The sequence below is a fragment of the Hemicordylus capensis genome, chromosome 3 (assembly GCF_027244095.1).
Source record: "Hemicordylus capensis ecotype Gifberg chromosome 3, rHemCap1.1.pri, whole genome shotgun sequence".
NCBI classification, from domain to species: Eukaryota; Metazoa; Chordata; class Lepidosauria; order Squamata; family Cordylidae; genus Hemicordylus; species Hemicordylus capensis.
Genome location: NC_069659.1, coordinates 224,499,394 through 224,513,606, shown reverse-complemented (window position 1 = coordinate 224,513,606; position 14,213 = coordinate 224,499,394). Strand labels below are relative to the sequence as shown.

Sequence of the window (14,213 nt, the reverse complement as noted above, 5' to 3'; positions counted from 1 at the left end):
CATGATTACAAACTACAGCATTGAGGTGTCCCTGTGTGTCACTCACTGCAACTGTATCCAATTTGGTTCAAATGGGTTAGACAGTCCACAGATTAGCTGGCTTGCGCCTCAGATGTTCACATGGCTGCCATTTTGAATTGGAGTGGATGACATCACCACACATCATGCCATTAGGGCATCCCTATGTGTCCTGCTACAGCTGTAGCAAATTTAGTTCAAATTGGTTAGGCAGTTCACAAGTTAGCCTACTTGTGCCTCAAAAGTTTACATGTCCACCATCTTGGATCAATGTGGATGACATCATCACAAACTATGCCACAGAAGTGTACCTATGTGCCCCTACAACTGTACCCGATTTGGTTCATATTGGTCCAGGCGTTGCGAAGTTGATGTGGGTGGACACACACACGGATGGATACACACATGGGAACACACACAGAATGTCGAGTGATCTCATAAGTCTACCTAAAAGTAGGTTAAAAGGGCGCAATCCTCCTCAGAGGATCCAGAGGCCTGGTAAAGAAGGTCCTTGCAGAGAGAGCTCCTGTGGGATGGATATTTGTTAAGCCTATATTTATTACTTTTAGGTATGAGGGGTTTTTACCTGGTTGATGTTTAAGTAAAGTTATACATTTAATAATTTTGTGTAATTAATAACCGTAATAACTGTGGAGTATGGCAATCCTCCTCGGAGGATCCAGAGGCCTGCCGACGAAGCTCTCTGCAGAGAGAGCTCCTCTGGGCTGGTTATTTGTTAAGCCTATATTTATTACTTTCAGGCTTTCAAGAAGTGGAGACAGAAACTGACTGCATCTTAATACCACAGCAAAGAAAGAACACTAAACAAGCACCACCACCAAAAGGAAAAACCCCAGTTTGGACACATGAATCTTTGTAACCTTTTTAATTTGATTTTGCAAATTGTGTTGTTTTTGTTAAGAAAGAAACTTTAAAGCGCAAAGTTATCATTTAATTGTTGTTATTATTGTGTTTCATTTATATGGAAAGTTAAAGATTTCTCACAAGGCAGGATTACACTGCCAGTTGTAAAACAAGCCATACATGGTGTAAATAAAGTGTTATATAAGCAAGCATGGGAACTTAATAACAAGTGGGTTAAAATACAGGTATCATGATTTAGCAAAGAAAGATCTGTGCATGGAAGCTGGCTTAGATATGTATCTGCATCTAGTGATGCTTATTTAGGCCTGAAGTGTCTGGATGTGTCTCTTGAAGGGGGTGTACAATTCACCGATGGAACCACTGGTTGTGCATCATAACTGTGTATAACGAAAACACCATTTGGGTCAGGATGGTTGTAATATAGCTTTACCCAATCATATATCGCTTTTAATGAGAACCGGTATATACATCAAACAATAAATACATAAATAAAATATGCTGGAGTACATACTGTATATTTATTTATTTGCTACATTTTTATACCGCCTTTCTGCCTTGACAAGGGCACCCAAAGTGGTTTAAATATCAAAAGACGCAAATTACAGAAGATTTTAAAAGGTTGTCTCAGGCTCTTGGGGAGGTGGGGGGGGCTCCCCCAACAGTCCTTACAGGCCAGAGCTGGTCTCTATGGGGGCCGATGTTATGCTCTCCCCTGGCCTCCTTTCATGCCTTCCTCTCAGGGCACACTGTTCTTTCAGTACTCAAATGTGCGCCATATGAATGGTTAAGTCCTCATGAGCCTAAAGTATCCATTTAGAGAAGCAGCTGTACCCTTTGCATGCAGGGGCATATTAAGCTCTTTGCCACCCCAGCGGCAAGGGAGGAAGGGGGGGGAGTTTAAATCATTTTTTAAAAAAATGTTTAAAACTACCTCCGCACAGGAGTGCGGCAACAAGAGCTCCCTTGCACTCACCAGTCTGCCTCCCAAATTATGATGGCGGTGGGTCAGGGTGGGCAAAACAGATTTGCGAGTGTGCAGCACGGAGAGAGCAATGATATCCCTCCGAACCCAAGCCCTCCCACCTCCCAAATGACTGCAAGCGCCCGGTTTTGGGCCTTTTTGCACATGTGTGCACGTGCACAGAAAAGCCAGAAGTCAGGCAGTTGCAGTCATTTGGGAGGTGGGTGGGCTTGGGTTAGGAGGGGTATTGCTGCCCTCTCCACCACATTGGCGGAAAGAGCGGCGATACGCCTCCTAACCCAAGTCCACCCACCTCCCCAGTAACTGCAAACGCCCGTTTGGGGGCCTTTGCGCACATACATGCACGTGCAGAAAAGCCCCAAACTGGGCGATTGCAGTCTTTTGGAAGGTGGGTGGGCTTGGGTTAGGAGGGGTATCGCTGCTCTCTCGGTGCCACGCGCCCGCTAATTTGTCTTGCCCCTACCTGCCGCCATCATAATTTGGAAAGTGGGCTGGTGGGTGCGAGGGAGCTCTTGCCGCCACGCTCCTGTGGCGGCAGTTTAAACATTGAAAAAAGGTGTTTTTTTCAATGAACAAAATTTGCCACTGGGGGAATTTTGCCACCATAGGCAGTCGCCTCTACTGCCTCTCCGTTAATCCGCCAGAGCTTGCATGATTTATTATTCGGGCCATACCCGCTTCTAGTCATCCTCAGTAGGGGCTCACTATTTCTGCTGGCTAAGATATGTTTTGATCATTCAGAGTCACTCCTAATGCAGAAGTGCAGCAGTTAGTCCACTCTAACTGAGCAAAGAAGCACCTTGTTAAAGTGGTGATTCTCTTTATTGAGCAGGGGGGAACAACTGGTCCTATCCAGCCCTAGCACAGCATCCCTCCAGTGGCTGTTGCTGGTGTCTATCCTGTGTTTCTTTTTTAGATCGTGAGCCCTTTGGGGGCAGGTGCCATTTTTATTTATTTATTTGTATCTATGTAAACCGCTATGGGAACCTTTGTTGAAAAGCGGTATATAAATATTCATTGTATTATTATTAGCATATTATTAGAATTATCTCCTTTTTGAGATGCAATCCTATGTTCACTGGGAACAAGTCCCATTGAAATCAGTGGAACACCTGTGAGTAAATGTGCATAGGACTGGACTGTAGAAGGGGAATCTGTTTTCCAGTCTAAGTTCCATGCCTCTATAATTTGGCAGTATTTTAAAATATCTTTTAAGAACCTGGCAGTGGCACAAAGGTATATTTGAATTCCCAATTTGCTTTCTTTTTTAAAAAAACTGCTTTTCCTTCTAAACAGCTGAAAAGAAAGGGAAAGTGTGCCAATGCCTGATCACATATGGTGGCAGAAAAAGATATTTTGCAAGTCACAGGAGTTTAACAGAACAAATTGTATCTGCCTACAGAATGGTATCATCATTCTAGCTATAAAGAACAGCATTGATGAACTGCCTGTAGTGCTTCTGGATGAGTTTGCTTCTCTGGCCTTGTTTTTCCCCAATCTGGAGGCCTCGCTATGGTGGATTAACATAGTAGCAAATGTAGCATTTGCTATGGGCCCCGCATTTTTGAGGGCCCCGCACACCCGGCTTCCAACTGGGAATTAAAGTTAAAACGCTCCCTTTTTTATTTGGTCCATGTTAGATAAAAAATCCCTTTTTGCTATATGTGCCTTTTAAGAGAAGGCCCAGCACAGCATTTGTCCAGTGGCTGTTGCTGGTACCTACCACATTTTTCTTTTTAGAGTGTTAGCCCTTTGGAGACAGAGAATCATCTATCTACTTTTTTCTATATAAACCACTTTTTATTTTTCTATGTAAACCACTTTGAGAATTTTGATTGAAAAACAGTATATAAATGTTCACTGTTGTTGTAGTAAGTGTGAGTTTGTGGCTTGGTCTCCCATCCTCCAAAATATAACAAATTAAAAAATTGAATTGCTTTACTATGCAAGTAAATAATTTATGTTTTAATCTTTATTGCATTTTTTTTTAAATTTAGGGCCCCTTTATAACATATGCTACAGTCCCCGCACTAGCTTTATCCGGCCCTAGGCCTGCCCAAAACAGTGGCCACACCCTCCATCATTTCACTGATGAAAATATGGACATGCCTGTGAATGTGCAGTGGCATGACCAAGCAAACAGGAAAACGTGGTGTACCATTCTGATTACTATCGTATACAGTATTTAGCTAAATAATAAGTAAGCTTTCAGATGACATAAGCATTTTCTAAGACAGAGAGCAAGATTTATTGAGAGTAGGCCTTAGGATATTAAAATGCTAGAATTTGAGAAAGCTTTCTTCATTTGACAAGAAATAACTGAACCCTGAGGCAAAGGTACAGAAAAAGAGAAAGGAGGGTGCACCTTGTGCAGAACTAAAATAGGTGAGTAGAAGGAGTGTAAGGCTCTTTTAATTCTCTTCCTGAATGGAAAAGAAACCTAGAAATGGAAGGGAGCCTAATCTCTTCACTGCCTAAATCCCTGTTTGGGAATAAATCATTTTCCTTCACTGCAAGCCTGCCACAAATGGAAAGAAGATAAGAAAGTGCACCCAGAGCACATTATTCTAGATTACCAAAACTGATGAGCTGAGCCAAACACGTATCCTCCAGTATTCTGCAGATGAAAAGAGGGACACATTAATAACAACCAATTCTCATACCATCGTTTACTGCCAAGACCTCTCCTACCATTACACATTGCTGAAGGCTGGGTTCCACCTGCTATATGCTGTGTACTGAATATAGGGATGTTCACGAATCGAGGTTTGTGCACAGGTTCAGTGCCGAACTAATTCGGCCGAGGTCTAAACTAGTTCAGTGTCCTGAGGAGGGGAGTGGTGAGTGGGATCTTTAAAAAAAATAAAAAAAAAATAGAGCAGGTCCTTACCTGCTCTCCTCTGCTGCATGCAGCTTCCTAGTGCTCGTCCCAAGTACCCACGTGTGGTGCCGGCATGCATATTGCATCTGCGCCTGCGTGGGTGCCGTTTGCATGGTCAGCATGGTGTTGCTGACTATGCAAATGGTGCCTTAGTGTTGTGTGCCCATTTACATGCAGATGCACTAGGGTCATGATGCATCCACCCACCCACCCACTTGGAATCTATCTATCAAACATATCAATTTCTAGAGACCCTGTGAAGGAAGCTGAATTGAAGAATCTCACTAGAAACTCACTTGAAGAAAACAGAACAAGGCATCCACCAAGAGGCAAATACAGAGCCAGTGATTTACCAGGGATGGATTCCAGAAAATAGGGACAATTGGAGCCTATGCAGTGACTGAGGCATGAGCTCCTCTGTAGGTGAGTGGTACTTACTTTTACACACTTGAAAAGTTAATCTCTTCAGGTGAAAGAGTGAAGAATTAAACCTCCAATTTTAACTCAGGAAAGCATGTGCCTTAACAATGAGAAGTTTGGGGACCACACTTCTACAGTATTTGTTGATTTCTAGTACCCTGCCACTTGAATTTGTTTTTTTTTCTAAGTCAGGAATAAAATATAAATCTCTGCAGATATGGCATAAAGCAAGCAAACAAATATGCTCTTTCAAAAAGAACAAAAATACCACATCTATAAGTAGGCTACACAATGCTTAGCTGAATACTGAATGCAGAATCAGAACAAACATATTGTTTCAGCCTTCGACAATAGCCCATCTGCTATTTAATCTGCCTTTTAAAACTTGTTATTAAAACAAATATTTATTTCACAGTCAACATTGTGTCTATCCTGGAACATTTTCTTTTGTCTGTTCTCACTTGGACATGAGGAAGGGAACTGTTACATTTTTCTTCCTCCTAATTTCAGTAAGGGAAACTCCAGATGTTAGTTTGCTAGGGATGTATTTGTTACATCCTCCAAGGAACCCAAGGTGACATATATGACCCCCTCCCTATTTTTTCTTTGTAACAACTCTGTGGTATAGGTTAGGCTGACAGCCTTGTGGCTGAGTGGGGATTTGAACCCAGATCTCTTCAGTCCAGTTCTAACATTTTCACCACTGTACCACACATTCATAACTTGGGGAGTCCAAGTATTACATCAGTTATTTGAAATAAGGGAACTTTATCACATTCCATGCCTTTGATCCCCTCCTGCAGGGCTTAATTTATGCCAAAACTCACCAGGGCTCAGTCTGTTTTCAGTGTCCTTGGAATCCCAGTGCCCCTGAACAGGTGCAGAGTATATCACACACACACCCCGTCCCACAAAGTAACTTCAGAGAAAATTCTCAAACATCAGAGATTAGGGGAAAGGAAGTTTCCATATAGACTTGGGTCTTCTTATTGGTTTTTCTAGAAATTCAACAATGGTTTCCTCTTCCTAAAAATATGGGAACATGGATTTCCCACCATAAATAGCACTGGCTGATATCTGGAGCAGCTTTATGTGGGTTCTCCAAAGATCCCTGTATATTTTAAATAAGGGTAACCTTTTATTGAATACTGGAAAGAAGTACCTTGCAAGAGGATTATGGAGAAGTCAAGTTTAGCTTCTAAAAACATATTTTGTGAATGGATGTGCTGGTGAAAACAGTGAGTTGGAGGCCCAAATACAACAGGACCATTTTTTATTTTTAAAAGAAAATAACTGAAGAAAGCAAGCCAGGATAAGAGGCTTGGAAGAGGGACAATGTGTAATACTTTTAGTGAATATTGCTCTGTATATGTAATACCTTTACATTCCAGAACTATGAATGAATTCAGACAATCACTTACCAGGAGATTTTTCTGATGGTGACTTTACTTTGGGAGGGTGGGTGCGAGTTCATATTTTAGCCAGATTTACCCTGAAGTCTGTACGATACTTCAGAGAGCACTTCATACACAATTTGGATTTCCCCCTCCATATTGGAACCTAGCCCAATTGATGTCTGAGGTGAAAAAAAATCCTCTTTTTGCGTTAGAGTATCCGTTTTGCCTCGAACTCACAGTACAGCCTCGCAGTGAACCTGCGGTAAAGCCTATTGTCTAAAAAGCCTCCAGGTGTGCAAATAACTATGTGGCAAGCTGCTCATCAGTATTGTTCTACCAACTTAAATATCTTCTGTGATCAGAAACACAGGGTGGCAATGGACTCACTTCTAGTGCAGCAGAGTGGTGGGCTTTCCTCCCCCTTCTAAAAACCGGGTATAAAATTGAAAAGGCTTGTCAGAGCTCCCCATCTGGGATTGCCTTCTGGCAACCCCCATGTTTTTCCTCACAGTGTCCTGGACTGCTGCAGTCTTTGGGGCACTGTGGGAAAACAACATGGCAACATCCAGGAGGCAGCTGGTGACTAATATCCTGATAAAGCATGTGTGCATCCAGCCTCTGTGGACACACAGCGGGAGCCCTCACTCAATTCCCCCGGTCTTCTAGCAGACATGTGGTGCCACAGCTCTAATACTCCCAAGGGCTGTCCGTGCTCTGGAAGATCAGAAACACATTACTGTAAGTCAGTGATGTGTTTCCACTCTTACAGAGCACTTCTGCAGCACAGGCAGCATGTGGAGGTGTTACGGATGCTAGAGGACTGGGGGATTTGTGCGAGGGTTCCCCCTGTGTGCCCACAGGTGTCTGATGCACGCGTGCATTGCTGGAATATCAGCCACTTTAAAAGCTCCGTGTGCTACAAGATAAGCCTTCCCAGCCCCGTCAGTGCAAAACCAAAGGGGGCCATGGACTGACTGAATGGCTCACATGCCACTTGATTCATTTGAACCCCTTAGGCATTCAGTTTGTGACAAACGGACATGAAATGGAATGGGCTCAGTTTCATTCAATCTTCTGTGTGTTCCAAAATGAATACATGAGCCTAGCAGAAAGTATGGATAGAAGGGCTAGGGAATGGGGAAAAGACTTCGGGCCGGTTAGGATGATACTTTCCCCAGCCTAACTGACCCGTACAATTTAATATGGGGAAGCACCAAGAGCAGGCTTGCTTGTCCACATTAAAATCTTCACACAGCAGAATATGCTCTGGTGGTTAAAAAAAAAAAAGTTTAGCCCAAGAGACATTAGATTGCGTGTTTTTATTCAGAAACTAAAACATCACATACTGAGAGAGAGAGTAACTGAACAACAAACTCAGACAGCCTTCAACAACTGAACAATTCTGACTCTTAACTGACCAAGAGAGACCTATTGACATAACTCCTCATAACTCCTCTTCTAGTGGCCAAAAGAGCTGTGGTGCTTAATGCAATGCTTTAGAATTCTCACTTCCAACAGTCCAGATGCCTTTCCCGAAACTTTTGATGCCCTCCTGGAGCATTCTTTTATCTCATGGGAGGTGGTTTGTCTGAACCATCTCTCTACATGTGGCCCAGATACTAGTTTTTAATTGCAGGGGCTGGTTCAGCAGAGGAAATGTATTGTCTGAACCAACCTTTACAGGATCAAGGAAGCATAGCAAGAAACAGGTGAGGAGAAGGAGGACCAGAACATGAATTGCTTTCTTCAACAGACAAGTCTGTTGATAGGATGCAGAAGTTACAGAGACAGGACACTATCATAATGTGGAGGAGGGAAGCAAGGCAATTTTTTTTGGTTAAAGTTAATTGGGACCAAACTCCACCCATGGCTGATGATATCCTTGACAAATACGTAGAATTCGCTGCAGTAGCACTAGGTGATGCTCACTAGTTTAGATGGCTTTCCAAAAGGATTAAACAAAGTCATTGAAGACAGGGCCATCAAGAGCTTATTGTCACTATTAATGGAACCTCCATGCTCAGAGGTATTATATCCACAAATATCAGCTGTTGGGGACAAAAGAAGAAGATGTCCAATGTCATTATGCCCTGCTTGTGAGCTTTGCAGAGCTCACAAGCCATTGACTGGCTATTACTGGAAATAGAATGCTGGACTAGATGGACCTTTGGACTTATGGACCAGCAATACAAATCTTAACTCCTTGCCATGCATGGGCCCTGGGCTGCTTTCCAACCTGGGAGCTTCAGGCAATGGCCATGATCAAAAAAGTGTGGAAGTTTCTGGGTTAAATAACATCTTCTGACTCCTAAATGCATTTTGCTTAAAGAAATATGAGCTAGTCTTGCTTAGTAGCACATCATGCTTTCATGTTGTGAATAATTGATGATCATTGGGGTTGTTTATTGGTCTTAGGGGTATTGCTGGGGTGATTGATTGTTGCTTCACATAGAGCCTTTACATAATTTGGCAAGTATACCTTGGTCTGGTAGATAATAAATGTGTCACCGGATGCAAGTTATTTTTCTTCTTCATCTCCAGGCTTTTAACAGAAGTAGCCACATTTTATATTATATCTTGGCTCTGATGATAGCAATAGACACAGACAGTTCACTGGAATGATTTGAGCCTGTAGTTGTGATTCACATTATAGAGGGGCCACAGCTGAATTCCCTTGCATGCCAATTTAACACCTAGTTATGCCACAGTACCTGGACTTTAGGCAGATCAGTTCAACTGATTGTATTGTGAACTGGCACCTCAGGTGTCTGAAGGGTTTATCTGGCAGTAAGTACCATGGGTTTCAATAGGGGCCACGGCCACTTCACAAATTCTGCAAAGGCAACCCAGTTTTCTCACGGAGTGTCCACTCAGCAGGGAATTGCAGCCAGTCACAGCTCTCTGGCAAGTGATCCTGTCCAGTGGGTGGTCCTTTCCTGAGACAGTCATCCCAAGTGGCAGATTACTGGGGTACTGGTGGGGCTGAAAACTGCACCTGCCCCCCACTGCCACCCCCCATCATTGGATCACCTCTGTGCTGAGCTGTGCCTGTAGTGCCACTCAGAGAAGAGCTGCTCTGAGGTGATCTTCTCCTTGTCCTCCACCTTCACCTTCTTTGCAGCTATTGCTTTTGCCACAAAGAGGAGACAGAATTGAAGGAGTGAGAGGGGAGTAGCATTTGGTAGAGGAGAAAGATGGGGAGTGGAGTATGTGTGTGCGGGGAGGCTTTGGCTCAGATACACTGAAGTCTTGAGTTACCACTATGTTTGTGTGATGTTTGTAAATACGTCTTGTGTGTTTGTCATATACACGTTTTGCAGGTTTAGGTTAGAACATTTTAGATGTAAATGGAGTATGTGAACTAGCCTGGGCCTAACAATGGAAGGTGATGTCATGTGTACATCTGTGCAACAAATACAGTCATCCCTTGCCAACCACGGTTTCCCCAATCACAGTTTTGAGTATCCGCGACTGGGAAATTGTGACTGGTCTCGCCAGCTGTGACCTGACTATCCACAGTTTGGTGAGATTTTAAGGGATTCCAGGCAGTGGTCTCTCTAATTTTTTCTTCTTCTATGTGTGAAATGAGTTTTGTTCTGGGTGGCAGTATCAAGGCAGTGTGTGTGCATGGGCATTCAGAGTGGGGCCTTCCTGATTCAAACTGAGTGGGATCTAAAATTAACTGAGCGGACATCAAAAACCTTGTGAGTGCATGCAAATGTGCATGCCTTAGAAGGAACACTGAATCAAGGTGATTTTTAGCTATTTTTTGTCTCTTGTCTTTGATTTTTCAGTCTTTGATGACTGCAGTTCCCCTAACCCAGGGCTGCACAACTCAAATGCCCTAGTGGGCCAGAACCATCTACAACTTGTCATGCAGGGGCCAAGGTCAATTTTTTTGCACATTATTACATTAAAATAAAAATATTATTTGTTACTTGTGGATCTATTCCCTCTGTCAATTGATCCAAGAATAGTGACCAGAAAATAGGTCCTGTACCTGATCAGTCAGTGGGGCCCCTGGAGTGCAAGCCAGCCCCCCCCGCCAAATGCCAGTCCCCTCCTCTCCCTAAATTGTTGTTGCTTTCAGGCTGCAATGCTAGGCATGCTTACATGGGAGTAAATGTCACTGGGTACACCATGGTGCATATTTCTGAGAAAACATGCATAGGATGGCTCTATAAGTCAGTTTCCTGCTCCTGTGTTGCTGCAGGATACCAGGGGGCCAGTAAAATAGTCCCTGTGGGCCGAATCCGGCCCCCGGGCCTTATGTTGTGCAGGCCTGCCCTAACCCCTTGTTTCCTATTGATTTCAATTGCTCGCTAACTGTGAATTTGCCAACGGCGAGGTTTTGCCAGAACGCAACCCTCACAGATAGCAAGGGATGCCTGTAAATGGTAGAAGGGATGCTTAACCTTTTCTTTGTCTGATGATTTTTTATTGCAACTCTCTGGCTCAAATCAAGTCTGTGCCCTGGATTCCAGATTGCATCCCACACCCCCACCGCCGCTGCCCAAGTTATCTGTTCCTCCCTCAGCAGGGAAATGCTTGACTAGCAAGCAGAAGGTTGCCAGTTCAAATCCCCACTGGTACTATATCGGGCAGCAGTGATATAGGAAGAGGCTGGAAGGTATCATCTCATACTGGATGGGAGATGGCAAAGGTAAACCCCTCCTGTATTCTACCAAAGAAAACCACAGGGCTCTGTAGGTGCCAGGAGTCAGAATCAACTTGAGGGCACTTTACTTTTACCTCCCTTTAAGGCCTCTTGTGGCCACTAAAAATATGTCTCCAAGAGCCCTGCAGAAATAGCTCCTCAATGCCTGTTTTTGCTAATACAAGTCTTACTCTGGGTGCTATTTTAAGAGTATATCAATGATATATTGCAAGTGCAATCCCCCCCCCTTTTTTTAGACTCCACTCTGCCCCCTGCCATCCTGCATCTCAAGGAACTTGAATATTGTTTTGATTTCCTGTTTTTTATTATGTTCCAACTCCTGTTTCTTAAAAAAATAAAAAATAAAATAAAAGAGCAAGCCCTATTTATTCTTTCCTATGTGCTTTTGGAAATCTCAAATTCCTAAATAACAAATTTATTTTATTGGGATAATAAATGCTTTCATAAAGCATCCCAAGGTGCTTTACAAAAATTAAAATACAATAAAATCCCATAAAAAATAATTTAAAACCTTAAAATCAGTTAAGCAGTAAAAACCATAGTATGCACACAAAAAGTAACCATAAAAAGACAACAGAAGCAGGATTGCTGAGAGGCCTGGCAAATTGTTTCCTGACTTAACTCTCTCTGTAATTGTATGCACGTCTTTAATTTCTCCTGAATTAGTTTCCTTTCTTTCCTGACAGTTATTAATTGGTGCCATTCTTGAACACCTTATCTCGACTATTGTAACTGTCTGGATTTGTCTTCACTTTCTTTTTTTGGAAGACATACTTTTCCCCCTATATCCCTTGTATTTTATTATTCCATGCTATCTTTTATCAGATTTTAATGTTTGTTTTTAGAGGCAGACATTCATTTTGAATAGAAACAAAACTGAATTGAAGCCATACAGTTCATTGCTCATTTTTGGATCTGCAATTCATAACCCATTAAATTTTGTATGTTTTTAATCCCCGCCTCCAACAGTGTTTACTTTACATCTGTGTAGGGGAGTGACTGTGTGGAAAGTGACAGTTGCTGTAAGGGGTAGCTTCAGCAACTACTCAGCCCAAACAGAGATCTTATATAGTCATGTCCCAGGATACTAATCAGTTTCCTCCCCTGGCCTCATAAGAAGATAAGAACAGCCCTGCTGTATCAGGCCCAAGGTCCATCTAGTCCAGCATCCTGTTTCACACAGTGCCCCACCAGATGCCGCTGGAAGCCTATAGGCAAGGCATGCTCTCTTTCCTGCTGTTACTCCCCTGCAACTGGCCTCCTAAGAGTATAGCCATTTTAATGGTCCGTGACTTATTTCTCGGGTGTAAACTCCTACAGCAAGGGTGTGATTCCCTTATCGCAGGTTGAGGAGTCAGAGACTTCTGAATTGGATGATAAGGGCAGAGGCGTGTCATCGGGGCGTGGTGGTGGCTCCTCAGGGACTTGTGTCTTTTCTGAGGCCCCCTCCTCTGAGCTTCCTTCATCCTGGCTTGGCACAGATGGCTCCAAGAGTGAGTCCATGATCAGCCCCTCATAACAAGGTTGTGATGGTCTTTTGAGGAGCCTTGGAATCCATCCAGGTGCCTTGTCCTCAGAGCTCTAATTGTCTGATCTGATTGGGTATGGCGGCAGGGTCAGGACCACAACACCCTGATGCTTCTGGGGTTTGGGGAGGAGGCCCTCTCAACCAGCATTTTCCTGCATGGGGGTGGTCCCCTAGTAGGCAGGAACTCTTTCTCGCACTCTCCCAGGGTCTATTTAGGTGCCCTCTCAGTCTGTATGCCCACTTTACAATGACAAGGGATGATAACATTGCTATGGTTATCAGTATAGAATAGGTATTTCCCCTTGCTCTTCCCATACTTTCTTTCTTGAAACACGCCTTACATATTATATGCAGCATACCTATTATATGCACATATTATTATATGCACCATACCTATTATATATGCATCTGTCTCTGCAAGAGGAATCTGCACGCTTGACAAGAGGGCTGTATATAGGCCCTCAAAGTTTTAATCTTAAACCCGCCGATTATTTAGATAACAGTCTAGTATCTAAATTTAGGAGAGCATTGATCCTGGTCCGCCTCAATGTACTTCCTACTGCGGTCTTGGACGGAAAATACAAGCGGATACCTTATGCGGCACGCCTTTGTCCCTGTGGTGCAGGTGAAATAGAGACCACTGCTCATGTAATCCTTTATTGTGAATTTTATAGGGATAGTCATTCTAAGTTTATTTTACCTTTGCTAAAGAATTGTCCGGGCCACACCGATCTTGGAGTATCTGCTGTCCAATTTTAAACCTGGGATGACTGTTAATGTGGCCAGATTTTGTTTTACTGTATGTAAGCTTTGTAAAGCCTGCATTACCTAACTGAATATTTTGTAAAATGTAAAGATTAACTAGTCTGTGACCGTAATAAACTCTATCTATCTATCTATCTATCTATCTATCTATCTATCTATCTATCTATCTATCCATCTATCTATCTATCTATCTATCTATCTATCTATCTATCTATCTTCTGTCAGAGATAGTCATGACTTGTGTTTTCTTTGTTTGTGGGAAGAGCACAACATCTCCATCTGTAAGATTTGCTTAACTTTCTCTCACCAAACGAGAAAGAACAGAACACTAAGACTGAGGGCAGCTCTTTATGATGAAGCACTTCACCCTGGCACCCCGATACCAAAATCTCCTGTGCCCTCTACATAGGGTACAGTGCCAAAGTCGGCATCAAGCATGGTGACAAAGCTGCTGTCGAGGACTGCCGCCACACAGTCGAAATCCTCAGTCCGGACTTCTGTGGCAACCCCTACCAAGACGTTTAAGGCACTGAAGCTACCTTCAGAGTCTTCCCATCGGGAGAAACATAAGTCCCGACATCGATGCTCCGATGCTGAAGAGGCACTGCTGCACAAGAAGCACTGGGAGAAGAGTTCTAAGACTGTCATGGAGGCTACAT

At 43.2% G+C, this 14,213-nt stretch overlaps 1 long non-coding RNA gene across 1 annotated transcript in view; it reads right to left on the bottom strand.

The window, feature by feature from the left end:
• Nucleotides 1–992: 992 nt before the first annotated feature.
• The window catches only part of LOC128352311 (uncharacterized), a 34,186-nt gene continuing 20,965 nt past the window's right edge, over nucleotides 993–14,213 (bottom strand). The window contains exons 3-4 of the long non-coding RNA XR_008320313.1: nucleotides 4,462–4,502; nucleotides 993–1,280 (exon numbers count right to left, since the gene is read on the bottom strand). This is a non-coding gene — a long non-coding RNA (uncharacterized LOC128352311). The remainder of the gene's footprint in view (nucleotides 1,281–4,461; nucleotides 4,503–14,213) is intronic.